The 13,765-nt window shown below is 40.8% G+C and overlaps 1 non-coding gene across 1 annotated transcript; it reads left to right on the top strand.

Moving 5' to 3' along the window:
• On the top strand, nt 12,985-13,056 carry TRNAE-UUC. The gene has a single exon. It is a non-coding gene; the product is annotated as a tRNA-Glu (tRNA).

Here is a 13,765-nt window from a genome sequence, read left to right as displayed (position 1 = left end):
CAGAGATAAACCTATGCACCTATGGACACCTTATCTTTGATGAAGGAGGCAAGAATAGACAATGGAGAAAACACAATCTCTTTAACAAGTGGTGCTGGGAAAACTGGTCAACCACTTGTAAAAGAATGAACTAGATCACTTTCTAACACCATAGACAAAAATAAACTCAAAATGGATTAAAGATCTAAATGTAAGACCAGAAACTATACAACTCCTAGAGGAGAACATAGGCAAAACACTCTCCAACATAAATCACAGCAGGATCCTCTATGACCCACAGCCCAGAATATAAACAAATGGGATCTAATTAAAATTAAAAGCCTCTGCACAACAAAAGAAGCTATAAGCAAGGTGAAAAAGCCTTCAGAATGGGAGAAAATAATAGCAAATGAAGCAACTGACAAACAACTAATCTCAAAAATATACAAGCAACACCTGCAGCTCAATTCCAGAAAAATAAATGACCCCATCAAAAAATGGGCCAAAGATCTAAATAGACATTTCTCCAAAGAAGACACACAGATAGCTAACAAACACATGAAAAGATGCTCAACATCACTCATTATCAGAGAAATGAAAATCAGAACCACAATGAGGTACCATTTCATGCCAGTCAGAATGGCTGTGATCCAAAAGTCTACAAGCAATAAATGCTGGAGAGAGTGTGGAGAAAAGTGAACCCTCTTACACTGTTGGTGGGAATGCAAACTAGTACAGCCACTATGGAGAACAGTGTGGAGATTCCTTAAAAAACTGGAAATAGAACTGCTTTATGACCCAGCAATCCCACTGCTGGGCATACACACAGAGGAAATCAGAATTGAAAGAGACACATGTACCCCAATGTTCATCACAGCACTGTTTATAATAGCCAGGACATGGAAGCAACCTAGATGTTTATCAGCAGATGAATGGATAAGAAAGCTGTGGTACAATTTCACACCAGTCAGAATGGCTGCGATCCAAAACGTCTACAAGCAATAAATGCTGGAGAGGATGTGGAGAAAAGGGAACCCTCTTACACTGTTGGTGGGAATGCAAACTAGTACAGCCACTATGGAAAACAGTGTGGAGATTCCTTAAAAAATTGCAAATAGAGCTGCCTTATGACCCAGCAATCCCACTGCTGGGCATACACACCGAGGAAACCAGAACTGAAAGAGACACATGTACCCCTATGTTCGTTGCAACACTGTTTATAATAGTCAGGACATGGAAACAACCTAGATGTCCATCAGCAGATGAATGGATAAGAAAGCTGTGGCACATATACACAATGGAGTATTACTCAGCCATTTAAAAGAATACATTTGAGTCAGTTCTAATGAGATGGATGAAACTGGAGCCAATTATACAGAGTGAAGTAAGCCAGAAAGAAAAACACCAATACAGTATACTGACACATATATACGGAATTTAGAAAGATGGTAATGATGACCCTGTATGCGAGACAGCAAAAGAGACACAGATGTATAGAACGGACCTTTGGACTCTGAGGGAGAGGGAGAGGGTGGGATGATTTGGGAGAATGGCATTGAAACATGTATACTATCCTGTAAGAAACGAAGTGCCAGTCTAGGTCCGATACAGGATACAGGATGCTTGGGGCTGGTGCATGGGGATGATCCAGAGAGATGATATGGGGTGGGAGGTGGGAGGGGGATTCAGGATTGCAAGCTTGTATACACCCGTGGTGGATTCATGTCAACGTATGGCAAAACCAATACAGTATTGTAAAGCAAAATAAAGTAAAAAGAAAAAAGAAAAGAAAGCAGTGGTACATATACATAATGGAATATTACTCAGCCATTAAAAAGAATACATTTGAATCAGTTCTACTGAGGTGGATGAAACTGGAGTTGATTATACAGAGTGAAGTAAGCCAGAAAGAAAAACACCAATACAGTATACTAACGCATATATATGGAATTTAGAAAGATGGTAACAATAACGCTGTATGCAAGACAGCAAAAAAGACACAGATATATAGAACAGTCTTTTAGACTCTGTGGGAGAGGGAGAGGGTGGGATGCTTTGGGAGAATGGCATTGAAACATGTATAATATCATATAAGAAACGAATCACCAGTCGAGGTTTGATGCATGATACAGGATGCTTAGGGCTGGTGCACTGGGATGACGCAGAGGGGTAGTATGGGGAGGGAGGTGGGAGGGGGTTCAAGATTGGTAACACATGTACACCTGTGGCAGATTCATGTCGATGTATGGTAAAACCAATACAATATTGTAAAGTAAGTAATAATAATAATAATAATTTAAAAAATGTTAAAAATCATGGTAAATTCTCTGAAAAAAATATAAAGATGATTCTTAGAGACATGTTTTCTCACATTTCTCCTTAGCTTCAGGTAAAGAATAAGGCAAATTTTGGGCCCCAATTGCTTCCTTGGACCAATTGAAGAAAGTAGACCACTGGACAGTTGGAATTTTGTTTCCTTTTAGTTCTAAAGGTCTGCTCAAATGAGCAATTTCATTCATATTAGACATTCTGTAAAGTGCCTGATTTGTTTTCAAATTGCTTTGGTGAAATTGCCAGTTAGAAAGATATGCACAAGAATGGACTCCCAATGTTAAGCATAAGAAATACAGGAGGTTAGCCTGGAGGAGGTGTGGCTTATACTGAAACAACCCCATAAGAACTGACAAGTGTCTGTAAGGATGCCTCTTGTGCAATTCTGTGCTCTGGAGTTTAACAAAGACCACTCATTACCTGCTGGGGCCAAACAAAACATCTTGATTTCAGGCAGACAAAATTAAATTGAAAAGGCAGACAGGCAGAGTATTAGACATGCAGATATTAGGACCTAAAAAGCAGTTTTGTCAAAGAACGATATAAGCCTGGTCTAATAAAATTCCGAGGGATTTGATTCCTAAGAAAACATAATAAACCCAATACCGAAAGACTTCAAGGAAAGAGAGAAGTTTAATTCAGCAGAGCTTACCTTCAGACCAGAGTGGGAGGCACCTGGTGCAGGTGGAGGAATAAGGCCTAAGGTGTGGGCACGATCACTGGGCCAAACCTTCCTGGCCAAGGCGGGAAGCTCCCAGAGCTTCTATTTCTGTGAACGCCTTCCAACAAAGACCAACAGTGACATCCCTACAGCTGGACAAGTTGGTTTGATGCTACTTTGCAGTGAGAACAAGCACTATAGGGAATCATGGCGTCTTCATGAGAGGCTTCTGGAAAGAACCCATTGTACAATTTGGACCTGGCTGGATGAGTTGAGAGAGGGTCAGAGGAAGCCAGAGTTTGCCCTGTTGTGATGCCAGAGAGCAGAGACAATTCACCTTATCTGGGGCAGGGGCTCGGGGGGAGGGGGGAGGGACAGTCCAGATGAGAAGAGGATAAACGTAAATGATCAAGAAATTGAAGCCACTTGGCAGTTCCCTGGTGATCCTGTGGTTAGGACTCTGCCCTCCCACTGCAGGAGGCATGAGTTCAATACCTGGTTAGGAAACTAAGATCCCACCAGCTGCACAGGGCAGCCAAAAAAAAAAAAAAAACAAGAGAGAGAGAGAGAGAAATGAAAGAAATTGAAGCCCCTCATTCCAGCCAAGAGAAGGAGTGTTCTGTATTTAGTATGTGGCACAGGAACTTTTTTGGTGTGTGCTTACAAGTGGCCTGAAGTGTGACCTTAGACCTTAAAGTGACCTCATCTGAGGCTGGTGCTATGTAAGACTGCTTAGATTCACCAAGAGAGTAACCTGCCAGCTGTCTGGACATCTGAGTCTATTTTTGCCATTTCTTACAACTAAAGATTTGGGGAATAGAGACAGGGTAGCAATTAGCATTAATGGGCATCCTTGGTGCCTCACTGGTAAAGAATCCACATCCACCTGCCATGCAAGAGACATGGATTCAATCCCTGGGTTGAGAATACCTCTTGGAGAAGAAAATGGCAACCCACACCAGTATTCTTGCCTGGGAAATCCCATGGACAGAGGAGCCTGGCAGGCTATAGTCCATGGGGTCACAAAGAGTCGGACACAACTTAGCGACTAAACAACAACAAATCATACTGTAGGATGGGGAGGTGAGTTACAAGAATGTGTCCAGCCTAAGTGGTGGCAGGGTAGAGGGAATCATCCAGTGCAGTTGTGGGTGAGGGGCCCAAGAAGCAGGGCTTGGTTCCAGGGAAATGTTCTGATGAGCTGAGAACCAAGCTGAGTCCTGGCAGAGAAGCAGATAATCCTCAGGTAAGATACACAAAGGGGAGAAGACATTTGAGCAGAAAAATACCAGCACACACAAAGGAAAGGAGTTTTTAAGCTTAGGGTGGGTTAGGACAAACTCAAGGAATCCAAAGTATAGAGAAATGAGAACATGTGTGGGCATGAGGTCAATGTTAATGACTTTTTGAATAGCTAATTTGATCTTGGTGGTGGTTTAGTCACTAAGTCATGTCCGACTCTTGCAACCCCATGGACTGTAGCCTGCAAGGCTCCTCTGTCCTTGGGATTCTCCAGGTGAGAATACTGGAGTGGGTTGCCATTTACTTCTCCAGTTTGATCTTACATGATTAATAAACATGGAAAGGTTTTAAGTGGTGGATTAACATGATTATGTTAGATAAGAGGCAAATCCAAGGTACAGAGAAGTCAGCTAGGCAGCTTTCTCAATAAATCTGGAGTAACCCAGTGAAAGCTAGAACTACAGCTCTGCTGATGGAACTGAGGCAGAAAGTGACAGAGCCTTTTTTATTTACAGTTGGAGGTGAATGCGGCCTACGCCTCAGGATCCTCCCTTTGCACTGGCCCCTTTCATGTTCCAGGGAGTGACCTGTGGAATGTCTTAGATAGTCACATGTTTTTGCAAAGTTTGGAAAATAAGATATTTTACATGATCAGTTGAATGTTCCTTCCCCCTCAGGTTGGGAAGAAGTGGGTGCCTGTGAGAACTCAGGGTCTGGCTAAGGGAAGGTTCACTCAGGGTCATGTGGTTTATGATCATTTTCACATACAGGTGTTACTAGTCATCCAATGTAGGAATTACTTTCAGGAACATTTCTGTTGCTCACTGTGCTGATCACCCAGCATTGTGACCTGAACAGCTAGAGCTGTTATCTTGAGAAAACATTTCCTACAGCTCGGCATGTCTGCAGTGGAAGGAAAATAGCTGTAACACAGACAGAGCCAGAAACCAGTGTGTGGAAAATCCTTCTAACCACTAGACATGTAACAATCTAAATAGAAGATGTGATTACCATAGGTCTCCTCTTAGGAATATACTTGCTATGTATACTTGAACAATATTCAAATACTCCCAAATATTTTTCTGGGTGGAAATAACAAGTAACAGAGATTTGAAGAATTTCTGTGATTGTCAAGCACAAACTGTTAGCCATTCTATAGGCCGTGAATGTACACCCATGTGTGAAGTTGTGTGTTTTTTTGCATTCCAACACAATAGATCATATTGTGGGATATTTGATGAACCTTTGACACATCATATGAGACAGCATATAAATCATTTCAAAGCAATAATTCATTAAGACAAAGGTATACATTTCAAAAAGTACTGATAAACTCTTAAATTTTTTGATAATCCACTTAATGAAACCATATCAGTTCATTGGAAAAATAAATTCCTCACTGACTTGACACAAAATATTGCTTTCAACAAAGACTGCCGAGACAGAAAATCCTTCAAAGATGTTGCTGCAATGAAACATGATAATAAACTGATCACTGGGCCAGGGAATAATTGAAATACCCTGAAATTCTATAATTCACACATAGGAGAACTGAAACAGCAATCTCCTTAATTTGACAGCAATGTCAAAAAGTTATATGACATTACCAGTAATGAGTTGAGAAACTAAATACATTTTTCTAAACTATCAATAACAAAAAGAAAAACTTCATAAACCACACTGAAGACTATAGTATCTATTTCCTCCAAAGAAAGCATTATAGCTGCTGTTAGATGACGGAGTCAAAAAGGACACAGTCAAAAATGTAGGGAAAAAAAATTATATAGGGAGACTTCCACAGTGGTCCAGTGGATGAGACACTCCACTCCCAATGCAGGGGACCTGGGTTCGATTTCTATTCAGAGAACTTGATCCTACTCACCACAACTAAGAGTTCACATGCCACAGCAAAGATCCAAGTTCCTACATGTTGCAACTAAGACCTGGAGCAGCCAAATAAATTAATTAATCAAAATAAATATTCAAATAATAAAACTTTTTAAAAATCTTTCTTTTAAAAAAGTAATGTGGGGCATCAGACAATAAAAATATATTTCTAGATTTTTAAATATTTGCTGTATTTAAAATTTTTTAGTGTGTGATTTATTGTGATTTCTTCTTACTCTAAATACATATTAAGTTTCATACAAATATTATAGCCATAATTTTGTATTATTTTCCTTTAAATGAATCCCAGCTCTTGGCCAACCTCTAAGCTCCACAAACGTAAACAGTCTTCTGCTTACCCTGCACTCTCCCAAGAGTTACCTTCCCACCAACTTCATTCCTTCAAAATCCAGACAGCATCACTATAATGTCACCTTTTTCCTACTGGTTCAGCAATCTCTTCAATTATTTACTAATTCTCCCAAATGTGACTGGGTTTTTAACATACTTTGAAGTGCAACTTATTTAAAAAGAGTCCACATTTTAGAGATGAATGCGTAAATGCTCCTAACAATTCAGGAATTCTCATTGATTTAAATAAAGTTGAAGCTGTGAATCACATTTTAACTCTATTCTTACAAACCCAGAATAGATTTGTTAAACAAATAATCTATAACTGCTTCTTTCCATACCCCACAGCCCTTCTAGCCTAAATATCACCTATTAGACTTTCATCTTTGCATTGTTACTTTTGTAAACAGCTCTTTTGCCCCTTTTCTGTTTGTTCATCTCTATTTTCCTTAAACTTTAATTATAAAAATGAGATCATCAAGTAACATTTAACCTACCTGCTGACTTCTGCGTTATTAAATATACACAGTGCTTTACTGAACCTGTTGATTCCTTTCCAGGATTAAAAGGAGTCAAGAATGAAGAATTAAGTAGTTAATGAGTGACTGTCTCTTTACACTCAGCTTCCTCCTTAGCAAATCTGCAGGTGGACCACAGGGGCAACACAGCATCCAAAGAAAGATCAGAAGTCAGCAAGTCTGCAAGCAATGGAAAAAGTGATGAAGGATCTGACCTCCTACCTTAATGACTAACTAAGATTGTTGGCTCCTTTTCCCTTTAAAAATTGTTACGGCTGAGTAGACTCTTCAGAGTTGGTCTCAGAACATAATTCCACCTTCTCCCCAGATTGCTGGCTTTTCCGAATAAAGCGCCTTTCCTTTTTACTGACACTTGCCCCTCAATTAGGAGAAGGCAATGGCACCCCACTCCAGTACTCTTGCCTGGAAACTCCCATGGATGGAGGAGCCTGGTAGGCTGCAGTCCATGGGGTCACGAAGAGTTGGACACGACTGAACGACTTCCCTTTCACTTTTCACTTTCATGCATTGGAGAAGGAAATGGCAACCCACTCCAGAGTTCTTGCCTGGAGAATCCCAGGGATGGGGGAGCCTGGTGGACTCTATGGGGTCGCACAGAGTCGGACACGACTGAAGCGACTTGGCGGCAGCAGCAGCAGCCCCTAAATTAATGGCTTTTGTGCAGTGAACAGCCAAACCTGTGTTCTGTAACACTTTAAAAAGCAAAGTATCTATATCCTAGAAACAAGTATAATTTTTTGTTGCTCTTGACATTGGAGAAACTCAGATTTTAACACCATGCTTTCTATTAAGCCTTTCCTGTTAATGTGGTAAGTGAATCTGAGTGTTTACAGATAGAGGAAGAAGAATTGGCTTGAAAAAAAATGGAATTTCCATTGTACTAAATCAATGGACAATTGGTAATTTCATATGGCTAATCTGCAGTTTATGGGGTCACAAAGAGTCGGACATGACTGAGCGACTGAACTGAACTGAACTGAATCCAATGTAATAAACAATTACCTTTTAAGTAGAAGTTTGGTTTGGCTTAGAGAATAACCAAAAATGCTCTTTGGAAAAAAAACTCCAGTTTTTTGTTTTGTTTTGTGTATCTGTTAGAGCAAGAGTGAGTGTGGTCACCAACTCCCTTACCAACTGGACACATTTTTAAAACTCAAGTTGAGAAATTTCAACTTGCCAAAATATTATTTCCATCATCTTACTTACTATCATTGAAAACAAATCAATTAAAAAATGGTATATATCTATTTTGTACTTGGTATAGACAGGGCAGGATAACAGTTCAATCACAGTCTTACTCCAATACGCTTGTATTTCTATTTAAAGTTTTTAGCATATACCTATGAAAAGATGATGAAATTGCAAGACCTTAAACAGCTGTCAAATAAATAGTGGAGAAAAGACCACTGCCTCATTTCAGCAAAAGAGAGACCAGAAGGGAAAGAGTACACATCCAAATGCACAAAGAATGCATGAAATCTAAGCAACAAGGCAAATATTGGCTGTATACACACCAGTATTCTTGCCTGGGGAATCCCATGGACAGAGGAGCCTGGTGTCACACTCCAGCAATCACTGTAGCTTCCTTCCAGAGGTCTGAGCAGCCAGTGCAAGTTATGGTAAAATGCAGGGAGCTTCCTAGGTCTGAACCAAACATCAGCTGGAGAATCATCCAGAATGTCCATCAATAAGGAAGGTGTGAGTCCATCCTGTTCATTTTTGGGTACCTAAGTGAAGGTGGTCAGACCAACACCTTCCACCTCTAGGGGTGACAGTGACCACTGGCAGCTAACCCTGGGCAAGCACTACCTTCATTCTGCGCTGGATGCTAAGAACTTGTCCTCACAATGACAGTTATATATTGTTACTGGTGAAATAAAGGGGGAGAACTTATATTCAAAGATTCAATAAGTTTTCCAAAAATTAACAGCTAGTCAGTTTTTGGATTTAGGATTGATGCCACTGACATCTGACTTCCAAATGCAGGAGAAATTTATATGCACAAATGCACACACAATAAACTATTCATATTATTCTACATTAATCTTCAAGTTATGCAAGTTAATAAAAAGTTTATTACTGGTAAAGTTGTTACTGAACCAGGTTCTTGTACTCTTCAACCAATACAAATTGATAACAGGCCAGATGAGAAATTCAGGCAAGGCTTTACTGAGACTTGTGCTGAATCATGACAAAACAAGGAACAGTTTCCCTTGCTCGCCCCTGGAGCCACGGGGTGGGAGGGGAGAACTAGGTCCCGTAAGTGGGGTGAAAGCTGGGGCAGATCCATGGATTGGACTGGAGGGGTAGCTTAGGTGGTCTGCCCACCCCTTTGGCAGCACGCTGTGCGGGGATCATGTGCAGAACCCCACTTTTACTCCCCAAATCTCAGAAGTACCAGTTGGGTTTTTGGTCTTTTTGTATCTTATTGTTCATAATTTGCTCCAACTGTGCTTGCAGTTATTTTTAGTCCCTCATAGTTTTATTTGTAATTTGTTGCTCAGGGAAATATTTATCTAGGTGCAAGCAAAGGGTCCCAGGTCCCAGGTCCCAGCTTATCTAAATGTATTACCTCCCAACTCATTTAAAAACATTGGAATTTAGTAACTTTTTATTCAGAATGTATACTGTCCTTGTAAGTTCCATTTCTTTATGGAAAAATTTCTTTATGGAGAAAATTCTAGATTTCATCCATTTCAGCATTTTCCAATATTATCCTTATCATGGAGTCAACCTATGATGATAGCCAAAAGAATTTCACTAAACCTATTAGTTGGATGATTTGGGGCAAATCATTTTAAGCTCCTGGATATTTTTGAGGTTGTGGCCTTGAATATCCCCAAGTCACCTTTCAGATCTAAAGGTTTATTAAGTCTAAATTGTTAAAATTCACCAAATATGCAATAAAAGGTAGAAATATGAGCTATTAGCTACTAATTTTTAAAAAAATATTTCAATAAATACTGCCAAATGGAGGATATGAAACCCAACATACTCTGTAAAACAAGGTAAAATATTCAAGGCTTCCTGCTGTACTTGTTTTTACCAAAAACGAAACCAAAAATGTCACTTAATCATCTACTAGAAAATTCTTTTCCATTGTTCTTGCCCCTATTTTAGGAAACTAAGGCATTATTTCGGGTAGTACTAACAATCTCCAAATTACCATGACTTAGTGCAATAAAATTGTTTCTATAAGAATGCAATGTATATACTGGTGGTTGGCAAGGGATAACAACACAGTGAAAGCCAGGAGACACTCAGCCATCCTGTGGCTCTGGCCTCAACTGCCATGCCTTGGAAGGTTTTGCATTCACACGTGGATGAGCCGTGGGAAAGGGGAGCCTGGGCAGCAGCCCTAGAGAGGGGCGATGGCCATTTCCATTGAGTTTGTGCCCTTACTTCCTCTCTCTGGATATCTTCAGTTTAGTTCAGTTGCTCAGTCGTGTCTGACCCTTTGTGACCCCATGAACTGCAGCACACCAGGCTTCCCTGTCCATCACCCACTCCTGGACCTTGCTGAAATTCATATCCATCGAGTTGGTGATGCCATCCAACCATCTCATCCTGTCATCCCCTTCTTCTCCTCCCTTCAATCTTTCCCAGAATCAGGGTCTTTTACAATGAATCAGTTCTTCACATCAAGTGGCCAAAATATTGGAGCTTCAGCTTCAGCAGCAAGTCCTTCCAATGAATATTCAGGGCTGATTTCCTTTAGGATGGACTGGTTTGATCTCCTTGCAGTCCAAGGGACTCTCAAAAGTCTTCTCCAACACTACAGTTCAAAAACATCAATTTTTCGATGTTCAGCTTTCTTTATAGTCCAACTCTTACATCCATACATGACTGCTGGAAATATAGCTTTGACTAGGCGGACCTTTCTTGGCAAAGTAACATCTCTGCTTTTTAAAATACTAAGTGTCATAGCTTTTCTTCCAAGAAGCAAGCATCTTTTAATTTCATGGCTGCAGTCACCATCTGCAGTAATATTGGAGCCCAGGAAAATAAAATCTGATACTTTATTCCATTGTTTTCCCATCTATTTGCCATAAAGTGATGGGACTGGATGCCATGATCTTCGTTTACTGAATGTTAAGTTTTAAGACAGCTTTTCCACTCTCCTCTTTCACTTTAATCAAGAGGCTCTTTAGTTCGTCTTGCTTTCTGCCATAAGCATGGTGTTATCTGCATATCTGAGGTGATTGATATTTCTCCCAGCAATCTTGATTCCAGCTTGTGCTTCATCCAGCCTGGCATTTCTCATGATGTATTCTGCATTTAAGTTAAATAAGCAGGGTGACAATATACAGCCTTGAGATACTCCTTTCCCAGTTTGGAACCACTCTGTAGTTCCATGTCCAGTTCTAACTGTTGCTACTTGACCAGCATACCTCCTCAGGAGATTCCTCAGGAGGTGGTAAGGTGGTCTGGTATTCCCATCTCTTGAAGAATTTTCCACAGTTTTTTTGTGCTCCACACAAAGGCTTTGGCACAGTCAGTAAAGCAGAAGTATCTTAGCATTGTTTTAACTTGTATTGCCATAGTTACATGTGAGAGTCAGATTTCCCCAATTTATTGACTCCTCTCTCAATCCACTTTTCATTCCTGTGGGATATTTTTTTCCCCTGGGAGCTAAGGCGCAGATATAGTGAGAATAGTTACTTTTCCCTATGAAACATTTTCTTCCAGTCTGTGGCTCAACTGTAGACATTATGTACAGTCCTTTTCATTCCACAAATGTTTTCAAACATTAAGAATTTTAATTTTTAAAAAATCACACCGTCGAAATTCTTAGAGATTGAGAATCTCCACCCTTGCCTGATTTTTGCTTAGGGTGAACCTGGCCCTTTATTCTCCCTATGGTCTGCCTATTACTTTCAGAGCAGCATTTCTCCATATTCACTGAGAGACAAATCTAGGACAGTATTTGTTTTACAAAAGTTTTTTTTTTTTTTTTAATAGAACTGCTTTGTCATAAGCATATTCAGGAAATCCTGACAATTTGCCTCCTTGATCAAGCTTTATCAATTTCCAAAATCTTTCTTTTTCTCACATACTTGCCCACATTTCACATTGCACACTTGCTTTTTGGCCTAATGCTAGCCTGGAGCCAGTGGGGTTGAGATTTTTTTTCAGATGCATTCTAGTCTTGGGGTTCCTCTGCAAGGAACTTCTGCTTTAGAGGCTTGTTCACAAGCTCTGACTTTTATATAGCAGTATTTGTCTTTTTATAAATCACGTGTAGTTTCCTTCCAATATGGGATACCAATTTCTTATGTGGAGTGTACATGTTTATCTCACAGTCAGCAGTTTGTTTTATTTTACCTTTCTTCCTGCAAGATATGAGTTGTTAAAGCAGTGCAGCGTATGGATTCTTTCTTTACAGTTGGCAGTGTTTAGCTTTGGTTTTATGGCTGTAAGACCACCCCTAAACAAGATCTTTTAAAACGGTAGTCTCTGAAGGCCTTTGGCCCCAAAACGTTCCCCAGGGGGTATTCGAGGTTTCATCTATTGCCTTCAATGTTCTTAAGCATCATGACTGGAAAAACCAGATCTAATAAAAGTTATCCCCTGCTTTCAAAACCGGGAAACTGAAGCCCAGGAGCCAGGCTCACAACCTACTCTTGGTTCTTCAAAGCACTCTCAAATCTCACCGCAGATTGTAGTTAACCGGTGTTTAGAAATCTAGGCCCGTCCACAGACGCTGCGGGAGGGCTGCGTGGGGCCCAGAACCCCTTCCCCGGAGCGGAGAGTGCGGTGGGGTCGGGACGCCTCCCCGGGGCGGGGTGAGGGGTCGGGGAGGCCACAGCACTCCGCTCCGGGCTCCAGGCCGCGGGCGATGAGACTCAGCACAGCCCGCACCGCCGGCGCCGAGCGCCGAAAACCCGCGCAGGCGCGGAAGGCCGTGGCAGCTCGGCGGCGGCACCTCGCGGCGGAAGCGGAAGCAGGCGGATGCGGTTCAATTGTCTTGTACTGTAGCGCTCTCACGTCCTCTCCCACATGGTCTAGCGGTTAGGATTCCTGGTTTTCACCCAGGCGGCCCGGGTTCGACTCCCGGTGTGGGAAAGAAATACTCTTTTAGAAACCTGGTTAAGAAATTCACCGTCAAGTAAATTGAGATCCTTATTAGCAAGAAGACTCAATATAATTGAAGAAAGGTGCAATTCCCTGAAGGGGAGTGGTGAGCTTGAAAATCCACCTTGTAATTCCTAACACAGGAAATGCTGCTTGTGTAAGCAGTATCGTTATTTTTGCCCATGATATAATTCATTTAAAATATATTTATTGGTCAAACTCTATTAAACAAAGGAATTCTCTTATTTTCCTCCCAGCGTTATTATTACATTATATAGCTTATACTTGTTATTATAATGCTGTGTAAGTTTAAGGTGTACAACATGATGTTTTGATACACGTGTTGTGAAATGATTATCACAATAGGGCTAATTAACACCTCGATCACCTCACCTCACTTAATTATATAATCAGCATATCTTTTATACAGGGAATTCACTGCTGTCTTCTCCCGCAAAGTGTTTCTGTCAGGAGGATAGGAGTTGGCCAGGAGGAGATGAGAAAAGACCCAGAAAATCTGATGTTTAATGACCAAATTGGGAGGGAAGGAAGAATCTTCCTGAATCAGAAATCACTATGCCCTGAGACAAAGAAATACTGCTTTAGCAGAGGTTTGCACAGGGATGTAGACAGCAAGAGAAGATCCTTTCACCTAACCAGCTTCCACAGAACATGACATGGGTTAATGAGGCATGGAATC

This window comes from Capra hircus, chromosome 21 (assembly GCF_001704415.2).
Source record: "Capra hircus breed San Clemente chromosome 21, ASM170441v1, whole genome shotgun sequence".
NCBI classification, from domain to species: Eukaryota; Metazoa; Chordata; class Mammalia; order Artiodactyla; family Bovidae; genus Capra; species Capra hircus.
The sequence above is the reverse complement of the archived record's forward strand: the minus strand, read 5'-3'. Positions and strand labels throughout refer to the sequence as shown.